At 41.1% G+C, this 24,802-nt stretch overlaps 1 protein-coding gene across 8 annotated transcripts in view; it reads left to right on the top strand.

Moving 5' to 3' along the window:
• NUP93 (nucleoporin 93) overlaps nt 1-24,802 on the top strand; it is an 83,132-nt gene that overhangs the window by 22,491 nt on the left and 35,839 nt on the right. The window contains exon 1 of one of the 8 annotated variants that reach the window (XM_021535214.3): nt 1-12,582. This exon is cut by the window's left edge and continues 16,130 nt beyond it. The exons of 6 other annotated variants lie outside the window; for them this stretch is intronic. The gene's annotated coding sequence lies outside the window, so the exon portion shown is untranslated. Of the gene's footprint in view, nt 12,583-12,624; nt 23,185-24,802 lie in introns of those variants that run through there. One more of the 8 variants, XM_085589698.1, reaches the window with a different exon arrangement.

Below are 24,802 nucleotides of genomic sequence, written 5' to 3' on the forward strand. Positions count from 1 at the left end.
TTATTTAGGATGTGCTTGATGTAGAGAGAGTGAGCTGAAGTAGCAAAACCTAATAGTCAGAGAGGTCTGGCCTAGGCTATTGCTGGGCACACACCCTGCTCCTGAACTTGGATTGTGCCCTGGCAAACTGCTCCATGGTCTGTGAGGACTTGGGTATTCCTGCCCCTTGCCTGCCAGGTTTGCAGTCTTGGCTGCTTCTGCAGAGCTGAACCTCAAGATGCAGATGTCCTGACCTGAAAATATCAGCAAAAAGTCTTTCCAAATTCCCAACCATGCTCTGTGCTTGTTTATAGCTGAAACCCCAGAGATGCAAGATGGTTTTAGCAAATAAACGTAAGGGATCTGTGGGGGGATTTCTGAAACAATCATTCTCTGTTTCCCTCTGTGTATTTGCAGACTTGGAGAAGAAAATGGACAATTCAGTTGGCTTGTTTACACAGACTATTAGGCTGGCTTAGCCATTCCATGATGAAGTTCCATTTCAGTACTGAGCTTACTAGGCTGTGGAGATAAAAATGATCAATTGGATTGTTTTTGTACTCCTGTTTTTACATTCAGGTTTCACAGGATTGGATCAATGTCTGCCATAATTTCTTCCTGTAAAGCGTACCCTGAACCTTTCTGCAGACATACACAGCTGCTCCCAAGCATCCAAAAACTGTGGGTTTTTTCCACTGTCAAGAAATGTAGTGGTGGCTCAGCATTCTGGCTATGGTGCCATAGTTAACTAAATTTTGAAAGCATTTGTTCTATTGCAGAGCAATATGGACTTATGGTCACACTTTCCAGAGGGTGTCCAAAACTTGTGCTCTGCAGAGGTTGCCTTTGGCTACATTTGATCAAACTGATAGGATGACTATGTCAAGGGATTATGCAGGATTGATGTTGTGCAGGCAGTTAAAAATCTATGAACTGGATTAAAACAGAAATATTAGTATGCTTTGATAAGATTTTTTTTTTGTTTTCTTTTGACTGAGATGCTTTTTGGAGGTAAATTGTAAGCAGCTCCTAATTTTCAGTTGCTTGGGGCTTTGCTGTTTGTGGTTTCTTTATTTTGCTGCCCTTACCTGTTGACCATCTCGATTAATTTTTGTGTCTGAACTTCTGTCTTTTATTCCTGACTCTTCTGCCCTGTCAGAACACAGTTTTGAAAAACAAAAATCTGTACAGTTCAGAGAACCAGTTAGGTCTAGACTTTAAGATAAATGCTTAATGACTGTGAAATAGTATGTGCTTCATTTCTTGCTTCAGGACTCTTATTTTTTTATTAGGAGCTGAACTTGATAAAGAAGGATGAGGCCAGCGGCAGTTATAAAGAGTGCATTGGATTTTTACTGCAGTACTGAAGTATTGATTGTTGACTTATTGATAGGCTTAATGCACAACCATTTCCTTAGTTAGTGTTTGAATGTCCATTAAAAGGTGGCTTGGTGCCAGAATATTGAAATTCTACATTTATAATATAATTTATCTATCTAAAAGAACTAATGTGGTTTGGATTTAAAGAGAAAAGATAAATAGGCAAGTTGTGAGTTTCCTTGTTTTGTTTTTCTTAAACTTCACATACTGAATTGAACCTCTGAAGCAGGAGGACACTGAAGACGGAGGCTGACAGAAATCCTAATGTTCTGAGGTTTGTGCCTCTTGGTATTTTTCACCTTTGATCTTTGACATGCCCAGCATTTGCTGAGCTGCTAACAGACATTAAGGGATGCTCTAATTTATTAATTTTAAACTAGTTACTGTTTTTTAGGAGAAAGTTTATTTGTATAGCTTCACAAGTGTGTTGCATGTTGGTAGCACTACTCATAAAAATATGCCTATTGTAGTCACTGTGTAATGCTTCTCCAGGTGTGAGGAGGGGCATGTCCTCTCCTCCCTGCAGCACCATCAGTAATCTGTGCTCAGTTCCTGGGATGCTTCCCAATGTGGTTTAAAGGTCCATGTTCCTCTTATTTAGTCCCTTCTGCTTGAGTCTCAGGCTCATGCTACTGATGGCCAGTTGTCCAGCTTGTAGGAAAGACTACATCAGGTTTTGGACAGATGGGTGTGGAAGGCCTGATGCTGTTGTGTTGCACATGAATAATCCTGTAGAAAGCAGCTGTCCTAATAATTGGGGTCACTTTCATGTATTAATAAGGTAAGGTAGACATGTATTAATAAGGTAAGGTGGAGCCTGTAATTGCTATCAATTGAATCGCTTGCCACTGTGGTAAGCCCAGAAGCCTTTCTTTTCCCATGCCTTTCCTTTCTAATTGTTCTGGTACAGGTAACCAGGGATTCTTCAGGAGCTATCTCTCCCTTTTTTTAGAAACACAAACCTTCACAAAACAGAAAAGATTAAGCTTGTTTTGGTTTATGTAGATCTTTGGGCTTGGGTGGTGGCATGACCACACTTTTGGTGGAAAATGACATTTTCAGCTATCTGGTTCTGTCAGGCAGTTTTGCTGTTTGTTACAGCCTGCTGAAAAACAATGATTACACAAATACTAAATACTTCACTGTGGCAAGAAGTACTGGAAATTAAGGGAGACCAAAACAGCTTTCTGCACTTCCAGATATGAGGGGAAACACTTGACAAGGTTGAGGAGCCAAGAGTTTGCACTTTGACTCCTGTCTTGAGTGTTACTTAATCTCTCTCCCTTAGACTTGTTGCCAGGACTTGATACAGTCCCTTTCTTGTCATTTCAGCTTTCCCTTAAATAATAAAGTTTTGTAAGGTAGGGTTTTTGCCTGTCAAGAGTCTACCACTTTAAAATAAATTATTATGATACTTTTGCAAAAAGAAAAAAAAAGTTTCTCACTGGGAAGTAATGGAAATTGCTCCATCTCTGAGCAAATACCAGTATGAGTGGTATAATTACGTAGATTAAGCTTGTGTTGGTATTTGTGTTAAAACTGACTTTTTATCTGCCATGGCGTATCTTTGGCTTAGTGTTTGTTTCTCCAGATCTGACTTTCTCCATCCCCCTGTTTCAATGATCTGCCAGATTTGACATTTCTGTGCAGAGGTGGCCCTCACTATTGTTCACCATCTTTCCAAAACATACAAAGATGAAGGAAAAAAACTTTCAGTTTTTTTCTTCCCCATGCAGTTCATATCCATTCAATTACTGTGGTCAGTCTGTAAAATTTTATGGTGATTTTTTTTCAAAATTTTGAGTCTGGGTGACAGATGATGAAGCAGTTTGGAAATTAGTCTCTTTCATACCAAGTGGGAAAGAGAGAACATAACAAGCTACTTCAGATTTTTCAGTTCATCTTTGTGTGGAGTACAATATAATGTCTAAGCTTTTGTACTCACTTTCCATGGACTCTTACATGTCATGGTCCCAGCTTTCCTGACTTATTCAGAATTCAGTTTTAAAAAGTAGAAGAGAAAGACATTACCATATAGCAACTTAATTAACACTATGACAGCAACTATCTATAGACTCTAAATAATTGCAATGCAAATTTAAGTTGCTGTGTTCTACTGTTTTAGGTACTAGCAATAGGAAGAGATGATAAATTCCCTCTCTACAGGAAGATAGATTAATAGGTGCCCCAGAAGGTCTGGAAGGGGCAGGATTTGCTTGCATTCCTTGAATGCTGAATGCCTAAGTCTCCCAAATTGGATAGCAAAGAAAATCTCTTGAAAGATTTGTCTTGCAAGAAAGGCCCTTGCTGATATGGAGGACCCTAGGGAAATTGCATTTTGGGTGGTATTAAACTTCATCAGCTGGAGGATCTTGTCTGGAACAAACATTAATAAAAGTTTTCTTTTAAAAGGAAATAAATAAATAAATTTGTTTCCAAAATGTCCTTGCTTTCAATAAATAGACACAGGAATTAATGTTATTTACAGGATCCTAGTTCAGTAATAGTACATTAATAATATGCTATATCATAACTGAGTAGCAACATAAATGTATGTATTGATGTATGTAATGATGACTGTGCTACTTAAAGTGCAGTTCCATAAGGAAGTGTTTGCTTAATGGTAGGTGAAGAATGATTTGACACAACCCCACCTGTAAATACAGTGGTTTGACACAACCCCTCCCTGCAACCTCAGTTAAAGTGCCCAATAGTTGTGAGAAGGATAATTCACTGGATATCTGTGTTTTACAGCATGGTGTGGAGTTAGAGCTGTGTGTGATTCTCTGTGAAGGCAAATTGGAGACACCCAAGTTGTGCTTGATGACCAAAGTTGAAGGGGCTGCATTACTGGATGTACCTCCTGAGTGATAAACATTGTGTGTTTGCTGCTTTTCATTACTGAAATGTATTTTGGAATCCTGTCTGCCCTCTTTGGATGTCCTCTGGAAGGATGTTCTGCAGTAAGGCTTCTCATAATATACATCTGAGTCTGCAGTGTTGCAAGATCTCTAGGGATAACTAGAGCCTCTTCTGAGCTGTGTTGGGGGAAAGGATAAATGACATTTGGTGGTCTGTTTTTCATGAATATATAAGTTATATGACGTTAGTGAATCAGCAAAGTATTTTCACAGGAAAATTCTCTGACAAAGTAATACCGGAAGCCTGCAATGTGATCATAAGGCTTGTTTATAGATGCTATGTGGGTGTTGTTCAGTGCAATATCTGACAATATGTATCCACCAACAAACATGTAAGCATACTATGGTAGAGTATCCTACCCAGAATGAATTACTTGGCCATTTTAAGCAAATGGAGCAGTGCTGTCTCACTTGTGCACTGATTAGGGACAGGCACTTTGTTTCTGGGTACCCACCTTAGCCCTGGCTGTTCCTCTGGGGCTGGACAGAAAGTAAATTCTGCATTGCTTTCTGCATGGATCTTGCAATATGGGCTCCTGTGTAGCAGGAGCTCAAAGAAGATTAACAAGACATTTTTGTTTATACCACTAATCAGTCTTTAGATGCTTTAGTCTTGGTCACTACTGATCTAGTTCATGTTTGAACTAGTGACCTCTATTTGAAAGTCACTTTGTCCTTTTAATAGTTTTCTGAGTCAGCCTCTGTCCCTTCCTGAGAGTCTCTTTATCTATACACTTGAAAAGGTTGTTCTTTTTTTTGAAAGACTAATCCCCATTTTGTATGGCTATGCACATTGCATTAAATGAAAGCTCTGTGCATTCCCCTCACTTGCCTGGAATGAGTCCTTGCTTTTTTTCTGATCTAGCAGCTGATGACTCAGTTTCAGTGGGCTTCTGTTACCTTCAGTTTTGAAGGTTTGGATGGACAAATGAGAAGGTGGTGGTGAGTCTCATCCCCTGCAGCCCATTGTTTCCCAATTCTACCAAGTGTATATTCTTGAGTTTGACCTTTCTCTAGGCATTTGCTTTCACTAGAAGCATCTGCCCTACCCCAGCTAGCTGACCTTACGATATATAGCATTATCAATCCTTCAACTTGAGTCTAAGATTCAACCCCTCCCAGTTCTTTTCCTTCTAGCTCTTCCCGTTCTTTAGCTATCTCAGTGTCCGCACAATGTCTTTGCAAAGAATTACTGGGTTATAACTTGGAAGAAATGGTGACATAAGTATTTTTCAGCATCAGAAGGATAGAGATATATAGATGGATAATCATTGGGAAAGGTGAAAGGCGTGTGAGTACAAAAGTAATAATTACTGACTTCAGTCTTCTGGTTTTCATAGCCAGGTGAAACCTCTGTAGCTTTTAAGATGTGTGTTTTTAAGGGATTTAAGGGTAGGAGAAGCTGTTCATACCTTTGTTGTCCTTTTTACTCAAATTCAACAGACGGATGCTTTTATTTCCTCTACTGGAAGTTGTATCCTCAGCATTATCTAATGTAAGATGACAATGCAAGGAGATTCAGGCAGAGAAATGAAGTGATAAAATTCCAAATTACTTAATTTGGTCCACAAAAGACAGATTTTTGTTTGTCTTCCAATCATGTCAGTCCTGCATGGAAATGCTGCTGGGAGGAGACCTGGTGGTTTTAATACATATAGCTGCTTAATCATTTTGCTGATGATTATGATATAAAACCATTAACCAAGCAGACATGGCCATGCTCTGTGTGAGCCAGGGCTGAAGGAATCTCCCTTCCTAGTTTCTGGGTGTTCTGTGATCTGCTTGAACACTGTGTTTCCACTCCTCCAGGAAATGGAGAAGAGAACAAACAACACTGACAGATGTTAGTCATGTCACTTAATGCAGGACTGGAAGGCACTTGGATATTAATGTAATGAGCACAGTATAAAGACCTGAATAGAGTAGACCTGACTTCTAATTAAGCCCGCTGAGGTGCCAATACTGATTTCAGTTGTACTTTCACTATGAGAAATACAAGGATGGTTTTACAAAGCAGCCGTACAACTGCTGTTGTTCACTTTAACCTGTGTGCTTATAGGTGTTTATTTTCCATGCTGACCAGCAGTTCTAGTGCCACTTTCTTCAGAGCTGGCAGCTGTAATTAAAGGAAAAGCACAAATTTAGCTTCTCATCTAAGAAAAACCTAAAATGCTGTCTTCATCCTGGATTTTCACTGCTAATTTCACATTCCAAGCGAACACCCTCGTACATTTTGGGATTCACCAGGTCATTTTAGGTCCATCACTAGTGCTGGTTGCCTCTTGACACCTTGTGGCTTAATATGGGGAGCTGTCTGGATTCCTTTGGCAGAGAATTGAGCAAGTTGTTCTTCCTGAATGTTGGAATGCTGCTAGAGGCTCATATCTTACATCCAACTGGCAGGGTGGGCCCATGCATTTCAGAAGCACCTTTTGTGTAGGACTCATCTTCATCTGTCTACTATTGGTGAGCAGGCTGGGAGCCACAGCTGGTTTCTGTGTGCCCAGTGTGGTGTAACATGTCCAAGGATGATTCTGAATCTGCAGGCAAGTTTCTGTGACTGTATTTTATCAAGTCCAAGATGGATTGAATTGCTTTGGAAATTAAAAATATGGACTTGGTTCTGCATATACTTGGTTCTTCTGTTAGTGTTGCAAGTCCATGTATATTTGCTGTCTCTGACCACTCACAGCTTATACTGTAACCCTGAAGAAACAAAGGTAAAAGCACAGAATTGTTTCTGCTTTCATGCATGTGGGTGTGCATTTCTGTGTGGTGCCTTTTGGACTTTATGTGATGGGGAATTTGGAGACATTTTGTGAGAAGCAGGAGCATTGATAATTGCATTCTGGTTAATCATCATAGAAGGCTCGTGTTTGCTCCTAGCTGACGCTTTGCAGCTTCTGCTGGGTTAATAATTCATTGCTGGACTATGTCAAAGCATGCTCTTAAGTCCAGGTTCCTCCGTGGATTGCTGGCATCAGTAGGAGTCAGAAGAGATGAAAGATGAGCTTAGTGTTTGACAGCTATTAACTTGGTGTGGGCCTCTAGGCAGTGTTAGGTTAACTTCCTCATCCTGTGCTTCCCTGTGTTTAGGAATGTGAGGGACGTGGGAATTCAGCTTCCTGTGAAGCGGTGTTAGAATTTCAGTAGCCAGACAGAAGAATACTGAAATGAAGGTGTGAATATCAGTGGCCATATGGTTCTGGTTTAATAGGCTGTGGGTCAAGAGGATTTGCTTGCCATGATGCTGAGATGACAGTTTTATAAAAGAGCTATTTCACTACGAGGCTGAGTTGCTTTCCAATGCACAGTGCCAAACCTCCCAGGGAGAGTGTGCTTTTACCACCGAAGGTGGAATTTGGTCATGTCGGTGCTTACAGTCATCTGCAAGAGGGATTGACATGCAGGGTTTGTACATAAAAAAGGGGTTAGCAATCTGAATTAAAAATTAACACATTCTCCTCATAATTACAGACTTAGAGCAGGCTAATGCTGTACAAAAGAGGGCTTTCCAGACAGAGTTTAATGGACCCAAAGCAGAGCCATCACTTCTCTCCCCACTCCTTTTAAATTAGCATTGGCATGTTTAAAGCACTCCTCAAATTCTGCTGCAAAATAGCTGTTTGGCTTTCAGTTGTGGTTTTCGGTGGTGTGAATTTTTTTAAAGGTGATTATTCTTTTCAATGCTAAAGATGGAAAGTGGTTTGCATATTCATGGCACATTATAATTTTGAAAATAATCTCCTAGTGGATATTTAACAATGGCTTTGGGTAAATGGACACTTGTTGCTCTTTGTTTAAACGATTACATCTCAATTATCGCTTGATGGTGAGAGCATGGGTAATACCCTCGGTTCTTTGTCAAACAGGCTCTAATTAAAACTGGTTCCTGCACTTGCCTCTTGGATAAATATGGACGTGAGGTAGTTCAGTGACACCCTGTCAAATTGCCGAATTGAGTGCAAGTTCCCCATTCTTCCGGACAAATGATACCACTAATTGGGGTGTGGATGGCAGTAACAGCACTGCCAGTGTTGGTGCTAATCCCCTCTGCTTGGCTGGGCTCCCCCCACCTCTCCCCTGCTTGGGACGAGCACTCTATAATTTTACAGGATTTGTGTTTCACTTCCCCCTGGATCTGTCTGGTCACACAAAGCACTGGTCCTCAATTGGTTCTCTCAGTGGTGTTTCTTGCTCTCTGCCTTTACATCCTGCCTCTTGTTTGGTACAAATTTAGTTCTAAAGCTGTCTTGAAACTCAGGTGTCCTTTGAGCTCTGTAACAAGCCAGCAACTCCCATTGAGTGTGTTGATGGTTTTTCCTCTGAAGGAGGATGGCTCCTGTGATGATGATACTGAAAGTTACTGGAGCTGGTCACTTCCCTGTTCTAGTTTTTGTTTTGACTCTGGATGGCTCATTTGTCTTAGTCCATGTAAGTTAGCCCATTGCAGCAAATCCCAAATTCCCTGCTAGACAGTTCAGTAGCATCATAATGCACTCAACCTGACTATTTGCTCTGCTCTGCTTGTGTGTAACTATACTGATGTTGAAGTATTATTCTGGGTTTTTTTCCTGTTTCATTCACCACCTGCTTGGATTGGGCTCCTGAACTCTCTGGCTGTTCTTTCTGCATCTCTCTGAAAGGGGAGAATGAGTGTGCAGAGCTGAAGACAGACGAAGAGACCTCGCCTGTCATTAATGCTGGATAATCACCCTGCTGGCCTTGCAGAGAGGACTAGCTAATGCTTTAAGGCTTTCTCCAGAGCCAGTATGACAGTGCAGTATTTGCTGCTGCTGCTACAGTGCTGGATTAAGCAGGGAAGAATTTTTGGGAAGGAGCTGCTGTTACACTGCTGCAACTCACTGCCAGCAATGTCTCTCAATTTTGCTGGCTAATGCTCACCGGCAATGACAGACATTGAAACTGTAGAGCTTCAAAACAGCACTAATACAGGAGCAGATCCAGGGATGCTGGTCCTATTCTCCACCTTATCCCCATCCAGTGCAAGACTGAAAGAAAAGTAGATTATATAATTGATTGCAGGCTACCATGTTTTGTGGTTTGTTGGTAGTTTTTGGGTTTTTTTTTTTAAGGTAAGGGTGATTGCATCTTTTGCTTTTTTTTGTAGTCATGATGAAGGAGTCTCCTTCACTTCAGAGATGAAGCTTTACCTAACAAGGCAGGAGGTCATTGTGAACACCCAGAGACAGAGTGGGGGAATGATCATGACCCAGAGAAGGATATTCTTACTCCAACAGCTTCTGTGTTCTCTCTGCATTGTCATTCTCTTAGAGATATGATGCTTTCTACTCAGAAGGAAGACTTGCAGTTTTCCTTAGCTGGGGCCCAGCATCCCTGAACAGTAGTTTTCCTTCTTCTCCTCCCACAGTCACATCGGAGTGCAGAAGTGATTGATGCGTGAGCTGACTGAACGCTCCACTAAATTGATTGCCAGTGAAACAGATAGCAGTTCCGACATCTTAGCTGGGTTAGCACTCACAGTTGTTTACACTAAAAGCCATTTGGGGTGGTTAGGTTCTGTTCACGTCCCTCAAAGCTGTTGCTTTAAGAAATCCGTAGGTAATGGGAGACAGTGCCATGCTCAGCTACACCAGGAAGGCTTTCTCTGGTAATGCAATATGTAAAACAAAGTATAGATATATAATCATGCTGATTATAATGCATAGATCTGCAGTTGCAAGGAGCTTCTGCAGCAGCATTATATTGCCAGAAAATAATAGAGAATGTCTCTTGAGAAAAGCAACACATTTAAAGTGTGGCTAGCAACTGCAGATGGATGATAGTGCTCCTGAAATTCCTGGGAGGCTGCTGTCTGTTCTCAAGAGTCGACTGTCCCTCCAGGTACCTTTACCTGTTTCAGAGTTTGGCTAGGAAGCAAAAGCTCTGTGTATCCTTGGTGCTTCTGTCTCTGCACCACCACTGGTGGGTTACGCAGACTAGAGGTAAGTAGGGGGAGAAGCCATCAAAACCAGAGCAGTGTGTGCAAGGTGAGTGGCAAGTCACTGAAGCAAGCCCAGCAGCAGTGATGGTGCCAGACATGGATGCTCAGAAATGCAGGAGGAATGCCAGAGTTAAATTATCCCTGCAAATGTATTAACCTTCCTCTCCCAAAAGGGACTTTGCCTGCACTATGGGTTGTAGCTGGTTGTGATCAATAATTTTCCCTGCAATGCAACTGACTGCAGTTTTCCTCTAAGAATACTGGATTCGGACCTGTCTTCTCCACTCAGGAAATGCCTGGTAGGAGGATTCAGATATTCAGTGTTCATTTGGTCACAAGCAGGGAGGGATTGCTCCTTGCAGTCACTTGAGGAAAATCACCTTTAAGATAAAGTTTGCTAATTTCAAAGCCAGAACACACTGTAAGAGATCACTCTGCCACCTGCAAAATTCTGAATTGTGCAAGGTACAATGATGCCTATGGGGTAGGTGAGCCTGAGCCACAGAGCACCTTCAGTAGACCTAACCCTGTTAATGGGAATTGCTCCCAAACCACAGAGTACAATGATAATTCAGAGACTCCTGGTTTTTCCATATAAAATGTATTTTCTGATATTTTGTGTCTAACATACGCATTGCAGTGTTGTTTCAATTTAAACAGAAGTGAATATAATGAATTGGTGGTAATTCTGCAGGTATGTCAGTGTTCATGCACAGTAAAATACTCTTCTGACAGCTTTCTGTTCTTCATTAAATGTAGACATCCCAAGTCTGGATTTTTTTGCATGTATGTGTTTGCAAATTGAGGACATGCATTTGTGAGCAGAATTGCTGAACTGTGAAATGATGTGGCAGCAGGGCTGGTGTTCTGGAATTTAAAAAGAATGAACTTTGAATTCAGGAGTGTCACTAGCAGTTTGCAGACTGGAGCTGGGTTGGCACCATGGGTTAAATGTCCACTTGGGACCTGTGACAGTAACTTCCCGATATTGTTGCACACGCGTTCTGTAAAATGCTTTTTCATGGTTGTACATTTGGCATATTAGCAAGTGCATTCTTTATTCCTTTGGTGCTTCTAATTTTTTTCTTGAAGATGGGGGTGGTCTGTTTCTCGATTTTTCCATGGCTTTCTGCACTGTAATGATGGCACCATCACCTGACTGCTGGAATACACTGGCCTGACTTTAATCATCGGGTGACTGGCTCCTAGCATGGTTTCATCTCTGCCGTTTTTACATCTCCTCTTGTAATTGCATGATTGCTTGCAGCATTGTTTTTCTCTTGGTGACAGTGAAAGGCACACACGAGTATTTATCTACCCTTACACTCTTCCATTTTGATGTTTAAATTGTAGGTGAAGAAGTGGTACTTTGCAAATAAAATTCTCTTTATTTGATTGTAAGCAGCATATTTTCACCCTTTACATGCAATCATTTTATTTTCACACCTCATGTACAATCATTTGTAAAACAAGGTTCTATATATATACATACTCTTAAGTATCGTATGGAGGAAGAAGTAGGTTGAGCCTGTATGAATAACAAGGCTGCATTTCGGTAGTGCTGACGGTTTCATTGATGTATATATGCTTACAATTAAATAACCTGTGTAAAGCTACAAAAATGTGTGATGTTTGACATATATAGTATCTCAGTCTTTTAACTACTAAGTAACCAAACACAGGAAAACAATGGAGAATCAAAGCTCCCCTTTAAAGAGCATCAACAGCAATTAATATGCAGTGAAATTATCTGCCTGTACAAGTTGTACCAACAGCTCTGCAGGTCTAAAATGGCAGAAGCTTTCAGTTGCTGTATAAAAATCAAACTACCATTTATTTCAGCCTCATGGTATGTGCAAATTCATGCAGCTCAGTTAAGGGAATAGCTTCACAACTGGTGTTACAATCTGTGGCTGGAGTGCTGCATCACAATGCAGCAAATGCATTTTCCATATTAACCAAACATGACAGCTGAAACGATTATTAACCATGCAATATGTCGGAAGTCATCAAAAATTCACATCAGGGTAATTGCAGTGGCTCGGGGAAAAAAAAAATAGTAGCATCTCTCTCCTCTTGCCTGCCTGCCGCCTCACCCCCTCCTAATTCTTACATGGTACAGTCCGTTAACAATAAAATATCCTTCTGTAACCTATAAACTGTTACTCCCATCAGTTACTGGTTTCAGACTGATGCTTTTCCTAGAATTTGAATAAAGCACCACTGGAGAAAAATATATAGATGCTTTACAGGCAGTGGTGTTCAGCCGTGGAAAGCAGCTGCTTTCTTATTGTCTTGCTGGACTCTTGACTGTCTCAGCCATTTCAAGACTTGCAGGTTTGATTTATATATATATATATATTTATTTTTTTTTTTAAGATGAGAAAACTTGAACATTAATATAGATAGATACAGCTGTGTAAGCCTAAATACCAGGCAGCTGAAGTGTGGCAGTTACAGCCAGCATTAACAGGTTTGTAACTCCTCAGTACTGAGATCTACAGGTAGGAATGTCTGTCTTTTAAAATATATAAAATGAGGATAAAAAGCTTGCTTTGATAAGAGAGAGTTTTCCTTTAGATGTCTTTTATGGTGGTTTTTCTTTGTACTGTTGCTGCAGGTTGTTATAATTTGTAGGTGAGTAATTAAAGAGAACAGGTGGGTAGTTTCAGAGAAAAGGTTCTTTGCTCACTGAAAAGAAATGGGAAGGTCTGTGCCTTTACCTTCCAATGTTCTTCGCTAGAGCAGCTGTTGGGTGGGGCAGTCCAGCGTCTGCTTTGGGTTTCATTTGTGTTGCTTTTTTAAAGACCCTCTTGACATTGCTGACTTTGCTTTTCATTTATGCAGAAATACAGTAGCATAACTTTCTGAATTCCTTTCTTCCTGTTTTCTCTTCCCTAGACTATGAAAAGTCTATGGAAGTATTTTAAATAAAAACTAAAAATGCTACTTTATTATGATTTTTTTCTTCTGCTTTTCATTGTGGTGCAGAGCTGTTGGTCCATTCTGTTTCCCCTGTTCTTACATATGCACTTATGATTTATTTAGAAGACACGTTAAACTTTCTTTAATTTTATTTTGAAGTAAGAATTTCAGGTGTAGGACAAAAATAAGAGCGAAAATATTTATACTCTTTCAAAGCAAATAAAGATATGTGGAGATTTGACCTTTTTTTTTGTTAATTTCTTAAATGAGGTAGTGAAGCATATTTGCTTAGTCAACTGGAGTTTGTAGCCTAGGTTCCACCTTTCTTTCAAGTGAATAGGATACATTATGAAAAGGGTTAATCCAGTAAAGTCATAGTAAAGGGAAGCAGTCAGGGAATTAACATTTTTATAAATGTGGTGGCCATTACTAGCTGGGTGGGTGGCAGCTCATTTAATACTCTCAGATCTGGGCACTTAGAGGCTGCATGAAACTGGGAGCTCTGCCTGGCTTTGGTATGGGGACAAAAGTACAGAGTGGGTTGATTTTTCTCCTTTCCCTTTCAATTCTATTTTTGTATATGAAAGGAAGCAGTTTAATAAAACATACTGTGCTGGGATGGCACCTGGGCTTTTCAGTAGAGTGACTTGCCTCCTTTGGAGCTCCCTCCCCAAATATTAAGGTGCCTGTGTGCCATGTTCTGCACTCTTCCTTTGTGAACTGAGAAATGCTCAGAGGGAGGACGGGGAACAGTGGCATAGCATGGCCAAAAAGTTGCCTCTCTCCAACAAGATTACCTGTGCAAAGGGGGGGGATCTTTCCACAAAAGCAGCTCAGCTAAAAATCAAGGACAATTAAATGTGTGGTTTGTCTGTGTAAAAATATGGAGGAAGCTATCCCATCCCCACTGACCCCGTATGGGAGATGGCTCAGTCATCCTTGCAGTTAGTACAGTATGGCAAATTATTTTCCTTTGTTTGAAGTGGGTGGGAGACTGACTTTAACTAAGCTCCATAAATTAATGTATGAAAAAATGACTGAGCCACTATAAAGAATAATTAGCTATAGGTCTCTTATAGCAGGGTTTTCCGTGATATCTGTTGGCAGCATCTGCACTTGACATTTAATTTACATTAAAGTCCAAAAGCTTGTGTGCCTTGTTAATGCAAGACGCAAATAAAGGCACGCACTGCTAGACAGTTCCTTAGCCAGGGTGGAGTACAGCCAGAGGAGAAAAATGGAAACCTATTGTCTGTGGTGTATCCTCAGCACACCGGCCTCATGCCCCAAGTCTGGAAAGTTTAAACCTTAGGTTTATTACACAATAGGAGAAATAAGCTGAAAAAGGATAAAGTGTTTATTGTAACATATTTATTGCAGCAGAGAATTTGAATGTATGCTTTGCTGTCTGAGCCCTTTAGTGGGTAACATTTTCAAATATAAGTTTTATAATTATAACAGGCAAATTCCAGACTTCTGTTTCTTAGTTTAATGATCTGTAATTAATAATTCATATGTAATTTAAATAATTAACTGTGTGAAATTTATCAGTAAGGTAGTAAAGAAAAACCACTTCTAAAGACCATGGCATGTTTAAATTGAGGATTTAAAAATACCATGGCATGTATGAACTTCAAATTGCTTGCTTTCACTGTCAGTAAAATATTTATATTTATTCTAGGGGATAAGGTGTCATGTTGAAAATAGCTATTAGGTGAACAAAGTAGCTATGATTTATTTAAAAATACTGAGGAAGAATGGGGTAGCTAACTTGGGCTTATTTTTTTTTTAACTCAGGTAGATGATTTTGCCAAATCATCTCATGTTATTTAAGAGGGCTGAACTTCAAATTCACACATTTTCTTGACATTCCAGCGTGTATTTTTTTAAAAAAAGCTTACATTCCTCACACTACAGTGAATGCAATCTTGTCTCTTGGTCATGTTAGTCATTATCAGCAAAATAAATTTAACTTGGGAAAGGTTTTCTTTCTCTGTATGGGTTTTTCTGAGAGAATTCAAGCTGCAGTAGGAATGTTACAGGAATCCCTTTTGTGGAGGTACAGCACTGGGTAAGCCACCTATGCTGGTTCAGGATTTGCATCCTGGTGTAACTTGGTTGGCGCATTTCCAGTGCTGACAGGATTTTGATGTCTGAACCAGGCGTTGTCCCTTTGAGGCAATGAGCGTTCGCTGCCTGCATCGCTTTCCGTCTGAAATGCAGATGGAGGCTGAAAGATGCTGCTTGGCTTTTCTTTTCATGAAGCAGAAAGATAACTCGTGCTCCTCAGGAACGTTCAGGAAGGCAGTATGCAGGCTTTGAGCTGTGGGATGGGGGCACAGCAGCCGAAATTGTTCACTTGAGTCAACCTGAGACCAGGGACAGTGTCAGACTCAGTGCTGCCAGGCTCACTACTTGAATCCTGAGGAGGTAAAGAGAACCAATTTTTTCATTACTGTTCATTTACCTACAGTTTCAGACTAACTTGGATACATTTAACTGTTTCAACTCATCTGAAATTGTGAAGGAAGAGATGTGGAAATATCAATCATGTTTTGGTTTTCAAAAAATCTTGAGAGCATCCCTGTTTCTTGCAAACAGCAAGGTTACATGTTCCCAGTCAGACAAGCAGAAGGATAAAGCACTTAGCAAGGGATGGGGGAGACTGAAGGACTGCAATAAAATTTTTAGAAGTGAATTAGAGGAAGCTGTTAATGAGTAGCAGGTTTGTTTAGTAATTTGCCCCTCTTGCTGGTGATCCATCAGAAATGTCATTTCGGGATAAGGAATCCTTTATTGATTGACTGGGGTGACTGGCTTTTAGACGTGATACTGAGAAATTAATGTTCTGCTGCCAGGATAAGTGGGTTTTTGTGGTTGCCTATATGTTAATGCTAATATACAATTAGTCCAGCAGCAGGCACTGCAAGCTTGTCCGTGTGCCTCCTTTATGCCTTTTGCTTTTCTTTTCAAACTACTCCCTTACTAGCCAGTGTTTTCTGTGCGGTTCAGAGAGATACCTCCTTGTAAGAGAGCTGGACATCCTCTTTCCTCAGTTGTATCAATTTTTCCTGTGGTGCCTGTGGATTTCCAGTGGCTGGTTTCTCAGCTTGCACCTTCTTAGGAGACTCCTCACCAGCTCTCGGTACAGGGAATTGAGGTGTGGTCTGCAATGGCAACTGTGCTTCTTCCCTGCCCCTGCCATGCAGGATCGTGACACAGGCAAAAATTCAACATACAAGTTTCATTTGTCTCCGTGTTATTCGAGCATGGCTTCCTCTTAGAGCAGGGAGAATGCACAGCTACTTCTCAAGGAAATGTGGTGTAACCACGATGCTAAAATGGCAGCGAAAGAAATAAGAAAATGGCGTCATCAGTGAAATTCATTTTTAATGGCTTGATTTGAGGGCGTCCTGCCTGATACGAGCATGGTTCCAGCAAGAGGTATTACATTACAGCCTTAGATATGACTGTAAATTAAGATATTAAATCATTTAATTCTTTTAAATCTCTAGATTTTTTTCACAATATTCCCTTAAAAAACATGATACCGGAGAGGCGGGTATAACAGCTTATTCTAGTAGATGATCAAAACTTATCTTCATTTGCATGCTATAAATATTTTCAGTATGGGGTTGCATTGTGGATCTCAAACCACTGGAATTATCTCATAATTTAATTTACTTAAATTCCAAAAAAGAGGCAAAGCCTTGAGTTTTGGTTGTGGATCTCTTGACCGTTTGTGATTTTTGTAGACTTGTATTTTTTATTCAGGATCATAATGTGAGGACTTGTACAGCTCAGGGGGGAGGCTGTAACCACTCACAGCACTGAGCAAAGTCTCATACTAAGGTCATCCCTCTGCATTCAAAAATGTCAAGAAAAATAGGTAGTCATATATTTGGAAACTTGATGAACGAGCTCAGGTTTCAGACCGTGTGGTCTGTTCGCTCTGTGCTGATGCTGGTGCCACAGGAGATGGGCTTCCCATGAGTCCTGCTGCTGTTCCTGCTGGCCTGATATGTGTGGAGAGATTCCCTCACTCAAGAAGTTGTAATTCCAAGTGAGGTAATGGTGTGTTTAATTGCCTTTGTGACATTTTGGTTTCTTTGTCTTGATTAAGACAAAGAGAAACACCATCTGAGGTGTTTCCAGATGTGATTTACCAGTATCAGCCAGCTGAGCAAGCTTCTTCTTGAGTAATGTCTCCTACTGCCACAGTTGGCTGGCAAGAGTCTGTCTACCTTCTTTCTAGTTTTCCATTTTTATATGTATTCAATTAATAATAAAACACAGAGATGTTTATATTCCTGATAAAAATATTCAGGAATGTAAAGATGGTAATGCCTTTCTAGTTCTGATTTTTATTTTCATTGTTACTTTTCCTATTCTTTGCATGACCTCTCAGCAGGTTAGGGCTATTCTAGACTTTGTTTTGTTATTGCACAGATCTCCTTGGTGCTTTGTACCTTGACAGGACCTGGCATTGTCATTGAACTACTCCCAGTCATATCACAGGGAGAAGGAAAAGGAGTATATGCCTGGGAAGAAAGACAGGATCACTAAAGAAAGTAGCACTGTTGTTTACAGTACTTTTGTGTCACATTAACAATTGCTGTCAAAAGTGATCTGTGCAGTGGAGGCTGGTGATTGTATGTGAAAGAGAACTTTATTCTAATCAACTTTGCTGCAAAATTTTGGATTAAGAAATGTATTGTCTTAGTCTTACGCCATTAAAGTCTTTGTGACTTTGAAAAAAACCTATAGCATTCCCATGCGCTGTGCAGCCCAGCATGACATGGCAATGATTTTTAGAGTCTGAGAATGAGAAACTAACTTGTGTAATTGAAGTTCTGTTGGTTTCACTGTGATGGAGGGGAAAGACAGAACAAATAGCATGGATATTTACTAATATTTTAATAATTAGGTACACTGTGTAAGCAGTATATAAATTATATATATTGTAATGGTGGATATTGTGGTGTTTTATAAAACTCACGTCCTACTTCAATCATTTTAATTGCAATTGGATTTGCTAAATCTTGGAAAATTCTCTGACATATTTTTAAAAAATCTAAAATACACAGGAACACTGCAATGAGTTTTCATGTTATGTCAGGAGTTAAGCCATGTGTATGTACAGTTTTAAATTAAATACTGAAATCTCAGTGCATGAACTCACTGAGCATCCTGTGTTGAATTAGAAGAAACTAAAATTAAGCAGAGTCATGTTTCTTGCCAGCAGTGATGATCTCCATTTATACATGGAACAAGCAGTGCCACATAGCAGAGAGTTTGATTTCAGTGCTGCTGAGTGCTTGGCACAATATTCCTGCAGGAAATCTGAGCAGTGGTATTTTTCTAGACATTTCCACTATGATAAAGCTGTGCTCCCTGTATGTTTCGTAGTAAATTTTGCTTCTATTCACTGCAGATACCTGGACTCTCCTTTCTGGCCACATGATGCAGATGTGTTTTGGAGGACTGCGGTTGGGTGTGGGATGTGGTGGAGACACTTAGTGCTGGGAATGGTTTGATATTAACTGATATTATATTGATATAAGCCTTTCATGCTTAATGGATGGTGTCCTGGCTGAAGTAAGTGCTAGGAGGTGTTTGTATTTCTTCAAGCCTATATGTCTGAGGAACACATTTCCAGTCTTCACTTGCCAGATTCAAACAGGCCCAGCAAGAGTCAAAGAGCGTGCACCATCTGCCCCTACTTATGTTAGAGCTGATGCATGATTTTCCCAAGAAATGCTTCTTCCGGCAGTTTGAGTTTCTCCTGTCATGGCTAGAAGGAATAATGATATTTATCCAACACAGCAAAATCCAATATTCCTGGATACCGTCTTAAGATTTCTGTGAAAACTGCATGAATTTCACAGATCAAACAGTCTAAACCAGTAAAATAATACAGAAAAGAGTGCTAGATCTTTGCATTGCAGGCACTAACCTGCAGCAGGGAGCTCTTTGTAAATATTTGCTTAAAGATCACACGGATTAAAGACTGTGTTCGAACCTGGTCACTGCATCAACGTGTGCCAATGGCAAGGTAGGGGAGGCCTGTTCCTGCCCCAGGCTTGTCTCTGGGAAGGGGTGTTCTGTGCATCTTCCATGGTGCACCCAGCCCCAGGGAGAGCCTTGTGGGCAAGTGGAGGTGCCCCTCTTGTTCTGTGCTGTGCATGGGCTCCAGCCTGGCCTGCATCGACTTCTGCTGCTGCTGGGGTGAGGCCCAGGTTGCTGCTTCTCCATCATGAAAGGACGACAGTATTGCAGCTCTGCAAAATTTGATTTTGCTGAAGCAGGAAGCTACTTTAAAAATCCTGAAGTAATGTTTAAGATTGCTACTAGTCATGCAAGGAAGCAGTGATGAAGCCAGACTTTGTATATTTTAATGACTTACTGCCACTCAAATGCTATTGACTTCCAGGGTGGGGAAGATTTCTCCTAGCTTGACTTTCAAACCAGCTGAGCATGAGTATTGGCTACAAGTGTGTAGCACAGTCACAATGCACAGGGGGATGTGATTTGACCCATCTGAAGGCTGGTAGCAGAGCAGCAGATCTTCCCCAAGCCCAGTGTTTGGCTGTATTAGCACAATTTTGTGTTCTTGCTATTACTGTGTGCTTTTCTCTTTTCAGCTTCAACACGGCTGTTGCTTTGAAAGTCTCTGATGCAACAACTGACTTTTAGGTCTTACAAACTCTAAAGCCTTCTGGTTTTTCCTTGCTTCTTCTGTTCAGTCAACAGGGAATTAAAAATGTTGCAGAATTTCCCACTCCAAACGTGATGGTAAGGAAGCTGAGAATTGTATGTTGTAGTTTGACAGCTGCAGCTGTCTTAGGCTAGTGAAATTTTGTATTGCTAAATCCTTAAATTGAACAACGTATAAAGCTCTGGGACTCATCATACTGTCCTTTCCAGTGGACCCTTTTGTCTGTGTACAATGATGCATTCCTTGCTTCTCATGCAGCTTTGAAGTGGTACTGACTGATGAATCACCCTTCCTTGGGTTATCTTACTCTCTGCCCTCAGTCTGTTTTGGCCCCATGGCAGTTTTGCCATCTGAAGCTCTCCAAGGAGGAAGCCAATTTCACAAATGCTCTTGGCTTGTGCTTGGTAGCTGATCTTTGGGCGTCTGCCTTGCTGCTTTGAAGGGCACAGTATTGCACTGGCCAAAGTATGTAGTGAAGCTGCTTATCTGCATGGCTTTAGCCCAGAAACCCTGATGCTTTCTGAAAAACAAATCATGGGAGACCTATGGAAGCTTCCGTATTGTATTCCACATATTGTATGTGTGACAGGGTGGTGTCACACAGACAAAGGAAGAGTGAATAGACTGAAATACTGCCCATGCTACACTGGTGTGTCTCCATCCTTGGGAATACAATAGCTGGCCATGACTCTTCACCCTTTGGCCCATCTATTTAAAACCAGCCAACAAGCACTGATGCTTGTGTCAGCACAGGCAATAATTTAGATTTAAAAAGTGACAAGTAGTTTTGCTTCACGTTCTGTTTCCAGACAGAACATGACCAGGAGGGTTGTGCCAGGGTACACCATCTCAGGAGTGGGCTCAGATGTATCCATGTTTTCAATAGGACTGTATTTAGCAAATTGTTTTTCAGAATTGCTAATAGAAATAATAAATTCAGGTGCTTCACCTGGAGTTGCCAGAGTGATTTTTGTTAACTGCCCCTGCTGGATTCACTGGATCTACTGGAAATCCGGCACTTGGAAATATTTTAATCTAAGAGCAATTGACTTGAAATGGTCCCAGATTGTTCATTTAATTTTCTTCTTTCTTTCTGTGCCAGTGAAAAAGTACCCTTTGCTGTCAACATCCAAAGCCTCAATATACTATTTGGCAACATTCGCCTTCTCTTGACAGCTTGAATACTAAGATCAAGTATTAAAAGTATGGCCTGGCTGATGAAAGTAATTAAGAGACTTCTCTCAGCCAGGAGAGTTTACTAACCCCATTTACTGCAGTAAATGGAAGAGACTTTCAGTCTCCTGTCAAAAAGAGACCATTGGTGTGTGCACGTGTGCCCTTTTGTACCAATAATGAACTACTGGAACACGCTCTTGCTGGAATTGAGGCTGGATCGAGGCAGGTGCTGGTTGCTGTCAAACCAGCCTGTGTGAGTCAGTGGCTGAGCAAGCATGGGCTGCCAGGGGTCCTGTCCTGCCCTTCCACTGTGGGGTCACTTCTACAAACCATCATAGAGTGAAGCAGAGTGAGGCTGGATTTCAGCAAAAAGGGGAGACTGTGAGATCAGGCTGAAATTCAAGGTGTAGGAGATACAAGAGGATCTGGAATGTGCTTAGAAAGATGCTGAGAGTCAGTAGACACGTAAGTGTAAACAGGACTAACCGAGAAGCAGGAGCCTGAAGGTGTGAGAGTGGGTGTGTTTCTATGCCTGTGTCCCTGTTTTGCAAACACCATCACATCGGATATTGTACAAATGGTGTGTGGGAAACATTCAGCAGTGAGTGGTGCAAAGAAGTGGTGATGGAGAAGAGTTATGCTGCTTCCCTTCTAAACTAGATGCAGGAAGGATGTGTGGGAGTCAGACAGTAAAAGAGAGGAAAATCAAAAGCTACTCACTAAAAGAGGGCAGAGTGATGTGGCATTAAGGTTCTGTGAGCTTTTTGCATAAACCTGCCTGAGGGAAGTAAGATTTTCATTTTCAAGCAAAATCCAGGCTACGCTGGGATCCCTGCACTGGCAGAGTTTGTGCATGGCGAGCTGCAAGGTGAGATGTTTTCTTTCACCTCTGAGATTACAGCAATGCTAGTGTTGGCTGTTCCTATCTTTACCATCTGCCTCTGTGAAATAGCCTTTTGTCTCCTAACAATAATCTCTGTTCTGTTTTTCTCTTTGGATGCTGAGTATGAAGCAATGTCTGGCTACTGTTGTACAATCAGCAGCATCTCCCCTGAGAGGGCAGCTCCTGCTTTGTGGGTCGTGCACTCCCCATGCGTGCTGAACGCTGCACCTCTGTATCCTTGTTAGAGTCTGCCAGCGTTCGTGGCAAAGTCAAACCTTGCCTCTGGGATTGGGGAAAGCTTTTAGGGCACATGTAACTGGTGAGCACAACCAGTGCTGTTCACAGCCCAGCCTTCTTAAGAGATACGTGATCCCTTAAAGTGACCTGAGATTTCTGAGGACAAAAATTCTCTGATGTAAAGTGCATCTCTGCCATCTTTCTGCCTATGTTTGTTCCTGGACTGTGCTTTTTCATGCAGCAGAGGTGCGTTTGTGTACATTTATATATATATCCGTGAAATCTGGTGATCAAAGTGTAGTGCACCACTAGGTGGCAATGCGATAAATCCAGGGAATCCGGCAGCAAGCCGGACGCACCTCGCTTTCTTAACGAAGTGAAATTCTGGCCACCAAAGCCGGGAGTGACACCCCCAGGAGCTCTTATGTGCCCTAAGTACAAGCAGCTCGCACCAGCAGTAACAGGAGTTCCAGCGTCAGTTACTGAAACTCCCTCTTCTGAGGTTTAACAATTAGCCTGTAATTAATTGAAGCAGAAAAGACATAGGGCGACCTTTTTAAAATTTATTTCTCCTTAGTGAGGCATTACAGATGTTATTTGGGATATGTGAGGATTTTATTTTGTTAAAGAAGTAGTTTTTGAGATTGAAAAAGACAATTATCCTCTAATTGGCATTCGGTGTAATATGATCCCTTAAACAGACCTAGTAGAACTCTCTGGGAGCTGGGTGGTTTCATTAAGATACTCAGCCTGGATTTACTGACATCAAGGGAAGTTCAAGCACATCTTAAATTACCCTGTTGATTACCATCATTGCTATGTACGTTTCTAGGCAGGTAGCTGCTAGTGCACACATCCCTGAAAGGAAAGAGGGGAAGACCAAGGGCAGGAAATGTAGGACTTGTATCTCTTGGGTTTTTTAGGAGTCCAGCGCTCAAAGAGCAATCAGAGAGTCAGGCATTCGGGACCTCTGCAAGTTCACACCATACGTCACATCCAGGTAACTGTAGGTCTGCATCTTCGAGACAATGGGCTGGTTTTGACTGTAAAATTAGCAGTGTTGTTAAAATACAGCTAACACACTGTTCTCTGCAGCATTTGATCTCTACCATCAAAACTGCTCTGTCTTTTCTGTTCACGTATTGGTGTGTGCTCTGAAGGTCTAGAACCATTGCTTGTTTTAATTCCAGATAATTTTTCTCCATTTTAGGTTGAAGGTGGGGGAAAAAAAAAGGAACCCAGAAAACTCGTTGCCCTCCCAAAGTCCTTCTACCCCTGCAGGCAGGGACAAGCCTAACAAGACACGTCTCCATCCTTCTCCTGCACAGAGCTGAGGCTGGGCCTTGGCCCAGTTAGGTGGCTGCGGCAACCCTTGTCTCAGTGACAGCTGCTGTAATAGCTGGTCCCCAGACGTGTGCAAGGATCTGGATTTAGCTTCCTTTTTTTCGGGTTGTAACTGTGATTTCTCTGTGGGCACTGTCTAAAAATAAAGCAGGACCTGTCGGCAGGTGAAATGAAGAATAGGCTGGGTAGCGGTGACCGCTCTCTTCCGTGTGTAGTTCAAGGGCTGTTTCTGGGGAGCTGCACCGCACGGCTCTTGGAGGATGGCAGCTTGTTCTCTGGTGTAAAGAAAGGGGTCACCTTCTTATTTCCAGCTGAAGGGGGTCACAGCCTGTCCCATGTACCTCAAATGCTTGTTCTACATATTTCAGAAGGAGAGGGTGCAATGCCCTTCATTTCACATGCTGGGCTGGGGAGCAGGAAGCAAGCAGCACACCTATGTAACAGTGTCCTGCTAGATTGCTTCAGGCTGGGGAGATTTCAATTGCTCCTCACCTCCCAGAGCTAAGTATCACTCTGTGATACTTGTGGTTGTATATATTACTGCTGCAGGGCAGTTTCTAAGACCTACCATAAATATATTTTTCCAAAAGCTTAAATCTCTGTGTGTCACCACAGGAATTCTTTGCAGGAAGATGGGGAGACTAAAAGGCACAAAGTAGTCCTGATTCCTGACAAATTCAGTTGGACACTGCTGCAACTGTATTTTCTCTTTATAAAATCATAAGTATGGTCCACTGAGTTTCCTCTCTCTGGGTTTGTTGGCAGCTTTTGGTTTTAGGGCTGTGGAGTGAGTGTACAGACTTTTAAGATATTAGCACTTAATGGTGTTGATAAGGTATAGCTGATTATTTCAGAGGGATACAAAAGCTTATTTTTGTTTTTTATGACCTGAATAATGATCAATTTGAAGTCTGGGCATACAAATCAGCTTGATTTATTTAATTGGTGATGTAACAATGAAAATTCAAAATAAAGATATGAATGTTAAAATGTGATAAACATACCCTGATTGTTGTCTCTGTGTGCTACTGCATTTTACCCCACAGCTACTTGTTTAAAGTTAAAACTTCATTTTATATTTCCTAGTATAGGTCATAAAAGTAACCTTTGGGATAAGGAGCTAACTGCTCATGTAAATCAGTTTGTTCACACATACCTGACCTCTTTGAGATTTTCTCATATACTGAGAACTAAAAATACAATTCTTAATTTTCTTCATTTTTACCCAGTCCAGCTGTATTCATGGAGAGAAATTGTGTGGTAAACTTTTTCTG

The sequence above is a fragment of the Lonchura striata genome, chromosome 11, assembly GCF_050655825.1.
Source record: "Lonchura striata isolate lonStrDom1 chromosome 11, ASM5065582v1, whole genome shotgun sequence".
NCBI classification, from domain to species: domain Eukaryota; kingdom Metazoa; phylum Chordata; class Aves; order Passeriformes; family Estrildidae; genus Lonchura; species Lonchura striata.